This window comes from Astatotilapia calliptera, chromosome 13, assembly GCF_900246225.1.
Source record: "Astatotilapia calliptera chromosome 13, fAstCal1.2, whole genome shotgun sequence".
Lineage (NCBI taxonomy): Eukaryota > Metazoa > Chordata > Actinopteri > Cichliformes > Cichlidae > Astatotilapia > Astatotilapia calliptera.
The window spans coordinates 26137396-26147708 of NC_039314.1; the positions used below are offsets into that span (position 1 = coordinate 26137396).

Here is a 10313-nt window from a genome sequence, read left to right on the forward strand (position 1 = left end):
CACCTCCTGATGGGAGGAATGAACCAGAACTATCTCAGAAGCCCCATTCAAACAGGATTAACATTACAGGGCGAGGGGAGGAGGATGAAATATTCACTGTTCTCCTCGGTAATTTAACTCGTTGTTCCGGATGGCATTTTAACCATCTGGAAATTACAGAATGTGGTCTGTAATAGACGTTGAGGAGGACAAAAGCAAAAAGCCTCCCCAGGGAGACTCATGAGAGCTGAAGGGGAGGTGTGGAGGTCAAAATACACACTCTCTTTTGGAAGCTTAACTCAGATTTTAACACACAGAAATGAAACTCGTATTAACACTGATATTTTAGAGGTACAACCTAATTACACTAAACTTACAGGGAAAAATTCACAAGTTTTCTGCAGCGTATAATATTCGAGTATGTTGTCTGCATACATAAAATAATTTCATGAACTTTTAATGAAGCCAGTTATTCACAATGTTAGAGAAATTGGGTCAAACAGGATGACATTACCTTACCTAGCTGGCATCAAAATAAGTAATTTGACAGGCTTTTGCGGAGCCTTGCTCTACTAACAGTTTTGTTTTTCAAACTGGGACTCAAATATGTTGATGGTAGCACATGTTTCTGTCTGTCAGTTTAGCACAAATCAGCTCTACCGGGAGGAAAAAAGGCTTAACTTATGAATACAACTACGTTACCTCAAAGCCAAGTAATTATAGAACAACTAGTAAGTGTCCCTGAGACCTTGATTAAACTATCTTATGGGCATTTACAAGGACAGCTTGAGACCTAAAGGCCAACTAGTGATTCAGCTTGAAGAACCTGTAGTTGGTGCACTCTAATGTAAATTCTCCACAAACAAGTCACAACAAACAGGAAAACAAATGAAAGGACGGCAAAGTCCCTCACGCTCCTCATTTGAAAACAAAATTTACGTCACTTAGACCTGAGGAGACCAGCGTGGACATTTTTGTGACGAGTTGCATTCACTGGATTGGTTTAAACTTACTGGCAAGTTTGTGTATGTAAGAATATCCCCACTTGCTTTAGACAGACACACAAAAAACAATTCAAAAGTCTGACAGTCTGAAAGCTGTTATATCAATACGTGAAGTTATGGGAATATTTTCCAGATGTGTTCCAAAATTTTTTTGTTAGGACCACGAGTTGCCATTTCACATTTCATGTCTGAAGAATATCTTGTTTTAAAGATGTGTATGGTTTAAATAAAAGACAAATCCATATGAACATGAATTTCACCAATCAGGGACAATAAAGGATATTTTTATTTCTATTTCATATCAGTTCAAAATAAATTATTTGGATGATAGTAACTGCCTTAAGAATCACTGAAGACTAAACACAGCAAAAGGCTGCCGTTAAATGCTAGCAATACCAAATGTCATGTACACAGGGCATGCAGATATTTGACCTTGTTTAATAGAAGCATGTTCAAATGAATTTATTTCAGTTCTTTATTCAGTGGGCAGAAATACATAGGGACTTTACAGCTTAATATAGCACATAACAAATGCTCATGTGGGCCAGCTGACTAGCTTAGAGCAATGTGTGACCTATGTCCAAATATAAACCAGCTGATGTTTAATTTATATTTTTATTTAAAGAGTCACCGAGAGCACAACTTGCTATACAAACAGCTTGTATCAGATTCATTCTGAATTTGTGTACAGATATTATGTTTTCTCATTTGTATATGCGACAAATTAGCAGATATATCGCTGAAAAGGAGGCTTTTTAAATTAATTACAATAGTTTTAGAAAACAAATAATATCCCTCTAACTTTTTTAGCAGCTATAGGTTGATAGTGCTCGCCTGAACAATCACCCAAATATATATAGCTGCTGTGCAGTACTTAAAAGACGACTTCCATGCAAAAGCACTTTTCATCTATATTAATTTAGAAGGCAAAATAAAAGTTAATGCCTTATAGACTCTCAGTTAACTCCACACTTCAGCAATAGTATTGCCAGAGTATGCTTAATTAAGTTAAATCCAAGTAATCAGTAATCATGGCACAGTCATGCTTAGCTTTAACGCCGAACCGCCTATTTAAGGTGCACTGCTTGTCCATCTACAGTTGTGGGAAGGAGCCAAATATTATGTTGAAGACTTATAATTCATCTTTTCTGACTATACTCTTTAGGTTTTCCTGCAGTTTAATAGTTTAAACAAAAAAAGGGGAGATGTTTCAACATCTTCAATGAGATTAGCTCTTCTTTACAGGATTTGCTATTTTTTCCACACTTTCCTCAGTCTGGTAGTAATATCTTTTAGACTGTTAAATGGACAAAATCTTTTCATCAGACTTGGACATCATTAACTTGTCAGTCAAGAAATACCAGACAGAGCTAGCTGACATCTACCATTAACCTTGAGGTAAAATGTTTCATCTTTAAACAGCATCCTTTCATCTACAGTATACACCTCGTGGCTTTACTGATTTTCATGAATTCATCAAAAAAAAGAAGAAGAAACATAAACGCTTTTCTGCAGTAGCGCAGTGATTGTTTTCCCAATTTACATAAAATACTGTAAAAAAGGCAGCCAAGTTTTTGAGCTTCGATTGCAGATGATAGAAGATCAATTTCTTAACTACTGCTGGATCTGTAAGAGCTTAAAAAAGCAGGCAAACTGCCTCATGACTGTCTCCGTAAAGCTTTTATTTCATTCCCATGTGGGCGAGTGGGGGGATGTACAGTATTTCCAGCATCATCTCGGTAGCAAATTAAATGAAAAAGTCAACCTCTGCATCTCTTAGACTGTTAAATGTCAATCGTTAATGTTCCAGGAGTTATTTTTTAGCACTGTAATTAACTTTTTATTGTACTTACCCTGCCAGAGAAAACATCAGAAACCATTAGATGAACGTCTGGTATTTCCATGGTTACAGAAACATTATAAACCATTACAAACCTTCATAATCCTTTGAATCTGTTGCATAATGGTTTGCTGTGGGTTTTTCCTAATGCCTTCCACTACATGTTTTGGTGTATAACGGTTCCCATTATGTGCTGTGTTGGTTAGTAATGGTCGCACTGATTTACAATAGATTATAGCAGAAGAGCAGACAACCATCATAAAGCATTTTGCAATGTATTCATAAATAGTGGTTTCTGAAACATAAAACACCTTATTGCACCTTTACTGGGGGAAACTTTGTCACTTCCTACCAGGGTACATCGCCATGATAAGCACATGGTGCAGACCTGATCTGCTATAGAGGAGGTTATGTTCCATTAGAGATAAACAGGTATAAACTCAACTCCTGCTGCCCAGTCAGTTCTATGGAAAACAGCATCGCCATTCTCAGAAGATCCCTCTGACCTCTTTTTTGCTTTTACAAACAATTGTATGATTCTATACACATTAATATACAGAAATTAGACACTTTTGGACCACCTATCAAATTTGTACATACTCTCAGCCTGTCTTTGATTTCTGTTTCATGTTTAATCTTTAGACTACTTGAAAGATTGGCCCTTAAACACCACCGATGCTGGAGCTGAAAGAATAAAATGTTCATCTCGCCCGCCCATCTAAATATTAATTTAATAACAATTGTAATCCATCAGAATATCTGGTGTATTAAGAGCACTAAGACTCAGACTGCACACTCAGCATTTTTGCCGACTTTCCTTCCTGGCTTCAAATAGCATACACTTTATTAATGTAGCAGGTCTTTTCCAGTCTTACTGAGCAAAGTGCTTAAAGCGCACACACATTCATTCAGCACTTTCTCTGTTATAGACACGCATACTGCTGATTTGTCTGCAGCAGCTGTGCTGCTTGCAATCTGTATTATGTGTTTAAACTTTTCATATTTTCTAATATCACAGTTTTATCTTCCTTCATAACTTTTCTCCAGAAAACTTCACTATGCTTCTGACTGGTTAATGCTGCCAGTTCCACCCATTTCATGTGGACATGCACTTAGCTAGACTGGGAAACCTGGGTCGATAACCACCTTCATGTGATGCTTATCCTGCACAGTGCTGTGAAAACAGTATTCTCTTCCTCTTCCTGATTTCCTAATGTGTTGAATATCTGTTACAGTTTCATGTTTCAGATCATGAAACAAATGTTAATATTAGTTAAAGTAAATAAAAAATGAATATCAATCAGATTTACATTCAGACTTTTGAGCCATTCAGAGGTGGATTTGCTGCTTCGTTTTATAGCATTGTACTGGTGCATAACCCGAGTGTGATTGAGCTTTAGGGTAAAAACTGATGGCTCAATGTTCTCCTTTAGAGTTTTCTGATGGCGAGCAGAAATCATGGTTCCATTAATTACAGGAAGATCCTTTAGCAGCAAATCAGCTCCAGATCACAGATCACACTACCAACACCATGTTTGACTGTTGGTATGAAATACTGTGTTAGTTTAATGCCAGATGTAATGGGACTAGTTCACAATTTGTCTCATGAATCCAAAGAATATTTTCACGAAGGTTTTTGAGGATCATCAACATGTTTTTTGGCAAATGGGAGATACGCCTTTTTGATGATTTTGGTCAGCAGTGGCTTTCTCCATGGAATTCTCCCATTAATGCCAATATTACTCTGTCTTTTTCTTACTGTTGAATCATGAACTCTGACATTAACTGTGTCAAGTGAGGTCTGCAAATTTTAACATGTTCTGATTTTTTGTGACCTCCTGGGTGAGTTGTTGATGCGCTCTTGGAGTAATTTTGGTAGGTCAGTTACTCCTGGGATGCTTTACAACTGCTCCAAGTTTATTCCATTTGTGGATAACAGCTCTCACCGTGGTTCACTGGAGTCACACATGGTCTTGTAACTGTTTCCAGAACAATGGATGTATTTGTTTCTCATCTGTTCTTGAGTTTGTTTAGATTATGTCTAGATGCTATGTTGACACAAATAGAGAGGAAAAAGGAGAGACAACCGACATGCAACCTGGATGTTCCCACATGTCCAAACAGCTGTCGTCATGCTTGAGGCAATAATAAAGTGTAGATCCAACTGCAGAAACCACGGGAGATCAACTTGAAGATACAAACAAGGAAAAAATGGCAATAAAAGAAAGAACCAAAACAAACTTAGGCCAAGACTAAATACACACAAAAGGGAGAATGATGGTACAGATGATATCAAGACAATAACAAGAGCAGGAAAAGGTAAAAAGGTAAAAAGCAGGAAAGTATAAACACAGTACGCCACATGAGGAGCTAGCATGAACATAAAGCAAGTAACTGAAAGAATGACGAAGAATTTACTCAAACAAATGGTAAGACACAGAGAGGGCAAACAGAAGGCATGGATACATTATAACGTTTATTTTTGATTGTATAATTTTAGAAATTTTCAGGAAAACGGTTTAATTCTGTTTATGTCATGGTCTCCGTGCCTGCCCGGCCGGCCCCACAAGGCTACATGTGCTGTTTTGGTTCTCTCTCCATCTCTCTCTCCATCTCTGCCTGGGCGGAGCTCACTGTGGGCTCCCGCCCTTGGCCCACACACCTGACAACAATCACCTGTCATCACCGGGAGCACTATTTGAGGCTGGAACACAGATCCTCTCGTTGCTGGATGATTGTACTACTGACATTAGTGTTTCTCATAGCTCCTGTGAACTTGTGCTTAGTAATTTGAGATTTGTGACTCGTTTGTGTCTTTTCTTCTCTTCTGCTTCAGACCTTCCTCCCCGGACCTGTGACCTCCCTGCCGTGTGAACGTGAGCGAGTGTGAGAGAGCTACCCTGTGATTCCCTGGAGTTTTGGATTCCCTTCACTGTATATATTGTGCACTGGTGCTGTAAATAAACTGTTTTTGGACACGTTTAACCGCTCTGCGCCTGAGTCCCTACAACCAGATTGTGACAGTTTATTACTGAGTCACTCCTAAAATATTCACATAAAATAATTTTTTATTCGTGGAGTGTTTTTTATATTGAGCTCAAAACCAGTTTTGCACTTTTACTGACTGTAATTAGCAAGCCTGCAACAGTGTAGAGTAGCTGTATAACAGTACTTAAAAACTGGTTGGACACCACTGCATGACCAGAATTATAGTGAATGTGTACAATCCATTTGCAATGTCCTTGTCTTTGGTGACTAGGCCCGAGCCCAAATGCTGTTTGCAAACTGACTATCATGTGCTAAGACAGCAATAACACAGAATTGGTCTGGTATCAGTTTTTAAATGAACTGGGTTCAAGTTAGCACTAACATGCAATCTGTTTGCAATAATATCACAATTAAATGTGATAAATCTTAAATGCAGTCAGATAAGTTCTGTTCTCCTGGCAGCTGTCAAACCCAAACATGTCCATCAGATCGCCAGATGAAGAAGTGTGATTCGTCACTCCAGAGAACACGTCTCCATTGCTCTGGAGTCCACCACTCTGCATTTCGCTGGGTGATGTAAGGCTTGCATGCAGCTGCCATGGAAACCCATTCCATGCAACTATCTACGCACTGTTCTTGAGCTAATCTGAAGCCCACATGAAGTTTGGAGGTCTGTTGTGATTGATTCTGCAGAAAGGTGTCGACTCCTGCGCACTATGCACCTCAGCATCAGGTGACCCTGCTCTGGGATTTTGGCCTACCACTTCATGGCTTAGTTGCTATCATTCCCAACTGATTCCAATTTGTTATAGTACCACTAACAGCTGGTTGTGGAATATTTGAGAGCATGGAAATTTCACGATTGGACTTGTTGCACTTGTTGTGGCATCCTATCATTGCACCATGATGGAATTCATTGATCTCCTGACTTGTTCTTTCACAAATGTATGCATGTCTAGGTGCTTGGTTTTATATTCTACTGAGAACCAGCATATTCATTTATGTCCTTCATAAATGTGCCTTCCTATGTGTTTTTGGCCTATATATTTTGACTTATTTGAGCTACCCTATTAAGTCCCAGGCTTTCCATTGATCTCTCATGTGTTTGGGTGCCATCTTTTCGCTCCAAAGAAGAAGGAAATCACACAAAAAAAACATTCAATGGGAAGATTCCTTTTTCCTCGGTTCTCAGGAGCATATACCTGTGGCCATCAAAGTGATTGGAACATCTAAATTCAATGATTTTGATGGGTGATGGGTAAGTAACTTTGAGACAATCACAATCAGTGATTATAATCAGTGCAAATACTCATTTTTCCTGGTTTTTGTGACTAAATCTATCAACAAAATGTAGAGAAACATCTATGTGTTTATGTCCAAAATATTTTTGCACTATGTTGAGCAGATTATAACTGAAGTTGAACTAAGGATATGCTGTATAATATTAACCTGTACCACAAGATCAATGTAACCTTTATTTAACCAAGCCCGTCATTAAGAGCACATTTTCATTCACATGGCAGCCTGACAAAAGGTAAAGCCTACTTGGAAAAAAGCAGGTAGCTAAAAAGAAATATCAGAAGTTAAAAGAACAGCAGCATATTAGTTGGTGAAATTCTGCCCCTGGCGATGAAAGTTTCAGTTATGTTTTGTAATTAGTCTCCACAAAATTTATCTTTAATGTAGCAAAATCTCCATGCAACCTTGAAAACAGAGTGAAAGAAGGTGTAGGCAGAGGGCTTAGGATTGGTTTGGTTTGGATTGGATGCTGGTAGAAAAACTGAGTTTCCTTAAAAGGTTCCTGTTCTCAAGGGAAAGTTTCTGCAGCGTTCTACTGTTCAGTCTACAGAGGTCAGTACAGCAAAGCTTTAACTCCATAGAAGACATGGTGCTCTTTAATCTGAGAGAGGAGTGGGTGTTTTTGGTCTTGCCCTTGACTCCCTTGTCATTGCAGGGCTGTCAAACTGATCAGTCGTGTAACTGGAATTAAGTCAGTCACGGCTTAAGTCCAGAGTCTCAGTCCTGCTCCTGCGTCACTTATAGAGAGGCCTGGGCATTGATCCGTGATCAGGTTCTGCTCATCAGCTGTTTTGTTGCTGGCAGGGCAGGCAGCAGCAGAGCGGCAGCTCATTTAATTAATGCGGATTTGACTGGTCACGCTGCTGCCGCTGCAGACTCACAGCTACCTGCTGCCCCGCTGCAACCGAAAAAACCTTCAGCCGTGTCACAACACTGCAACAAAGAGATTTAAGGATTTCTTATGTAATTAACTTGGACCTCTCTCAGCGAGGCCATCACAGAGCTCGTCGTGCGGCTGGCAGCAGAGTTTTGTCATCTTCCCTGTGGTCTAAAAAGAAAAAATACCTTCGTCTTGTCATTTTTGACAGCTGCTTCAGTTTTAGGCAGTTGAACATTAATTGCCATCTGACACCTTTTAAAAGAGACACAGACAAGATGATGTTCAGTATGGCTGACTTTCTGCCCATCAAGCTGTCTGCTCTCATTTGGTACTGGCCTGTATAGTCATTTGCTCAGGCACCAGAGAGTTTTGACTTGCATTAATACAGCTTGATAGAAAAGTTAATAAAAAATTGAACAGGAGAATGGAAAAGAGGGAAACAGAGAAAGAACTTAATGATATCTAACAATCTGTTTAGGTTTTTTTCCACTTCTCATAAATCTGCTTAATAAACTCTTCTAAGTGTTTGGTTTGTCATCATAAGTTCTCAGCAGCTGCTCATTTCCCTCTGTGCTGACTGCTCTTTCTTTCTATAGGTCACCATGTTTTTCTAATAGTCATAAATATTTATTAGCATCTGCTGATGCAAACATTCTGTAATTTTTCCTCGTGTATAAAGTATTACGTGCGTAGATGAGTCTACAGTTTATTTCTGTGAATGTGTGTATGTGTCGGTGAGCCCACGCCATATTGCATGTTTGATTTTGCTATCTGCTGGCACCAGCTGTGAAACTATTGGGGATTTAAATATTTAACATCTCGAGATATCATTTTCACAAGCTTCCATCCACCACTTCTGTCTGTCTGTATACGTGACTGCTGTGCCTCAGTCTCATACATTCGAGTGTGCACACTTTAGCGCATTTTTTGCAACAATCTGCAGGTTTTGTTTTTGTTTACGTGTTCACGAACATAGTGTGTCGATACGTGGGAGTAATTAACATATTCGTGTGCTGTTTCACTTGCAGAGATGCTATACTATTCTAAAACAGATTGTTCTATTCTAAAAAAACAAACCCATAATTTCATTGTTGTGTACAATGACAATAAAGGCCTATTCTAGTCTGTACCAATCTCTGGCATAACCCAGACTTTTCAGCACCTGTATGTGAACATATGAAGGACATATGTGTGTTTTACATGTGATACTGTCATGGTCTGGTTGGGCACCTACAGGTCTCAGACAGCGGCTCCTCCTCCTTTAGGCGGAGTCCGGTTGCCCCTCCCTGGCTGACCACCTGTGAGCAATCGTGCCAGCGGTATATCAGACCTGCGCTCTCAACCACTCATCGCCTGAGTATCTGCTATTCCCATGTTAGTTCAGTGGAGCATCCTAAACCTTGTCTTAACGCCGTGTGATGACTCACCTGTCTTTCTTGTCCTCAGAGATAGCACCCGGAGTGGAGATCTTGTTCCCCTCGCTCCCGTCCTCCTGGACCTGGGCCGCCTGCTGCTTACACCACGTGGCCTGCCGGCCCACCGCTCACCTGCCTGCCTCCCCACGCCTCGACCGCTTCCGGATTTTCCGCTCCACCTGTCCCCTCCATCTGAAACCAAGTAAGGCAATTCAATTCAACTGCGGAGGATTGTTGGTTGTCTGCTGGATCCCTCTGATCGTGATCTCCTCTTGTTCCAGTGCCCCCGGTCCCTACCTAGTCCTGTTTCTACCTCCCCGTGGTCCCCGCTGTTCAGCCGTCTCCTAGAGGTGTCTAGGTCGCCCTCATTATCCCCGACGAATCCTACGCGCCACTAGTGTGGTGGCGTCGCTTTGTGTTTCACCTTTGTTTACCTGTGGGCGGAAATAAATCATTTGTTTTCTGTCACCTCGCTTCCGGGTTGGTTTCTGCGCCTGTGTCCATCCCTGTTCCCTCGTGCCGCTGGGCCGTGACAGATACTGCATGAGAAAGCGCTACTCTTGAAATCACATCATTGTTCATCATCATGTACTTTTTCTCCTGTTGATGCTTGAGCATTAAACAATAAGCAGCAACCTTTGGTGTAAAAAAACAGAACAAAAGCAGAGTTGCCAAAATTTGCAGATCCCTAAATGGCCACTTGAGGCAGTTATACATTATTAAGGAAGAGGCTACTTTGAATGAAAGGTGCACTGATTTGAATCGCGGAACTGGACATACTGACAGTGTTCTTGGTGTTGCTGCCGTTCTGGGGATTATGTGCACACCAGTGTGTGACACCAAAGGAGGTGCGCTGTCTTCCTTAAATGAATTATTAAATGATTCTGCTTAGAAAGTCTAAATATTTG

At 40.3% G+C, this 10313-nt stretch overlaps 1 long non-coding RNA gene across 1 annotated transcript; it reads left to right on the top strand.

Annotated features, from left to right (window-relative positions):
• The first annotated feature begins 9540 nt into the window (after positions 1–9540).
• LOC113035284 (uncharacterized) lies at positions 9541–9873 on the top strand. The gene is made up of 2 exons (XR_003274332.1): positions 9541–9607; positions 9687–9873. It is a non-coding gene; the product is annotated as an uncharacterized LOC113035284 (long non-coding RNA).
• The last annotated feature ends 440 nt before the right edge of the window (positions 9874–10313 follow it).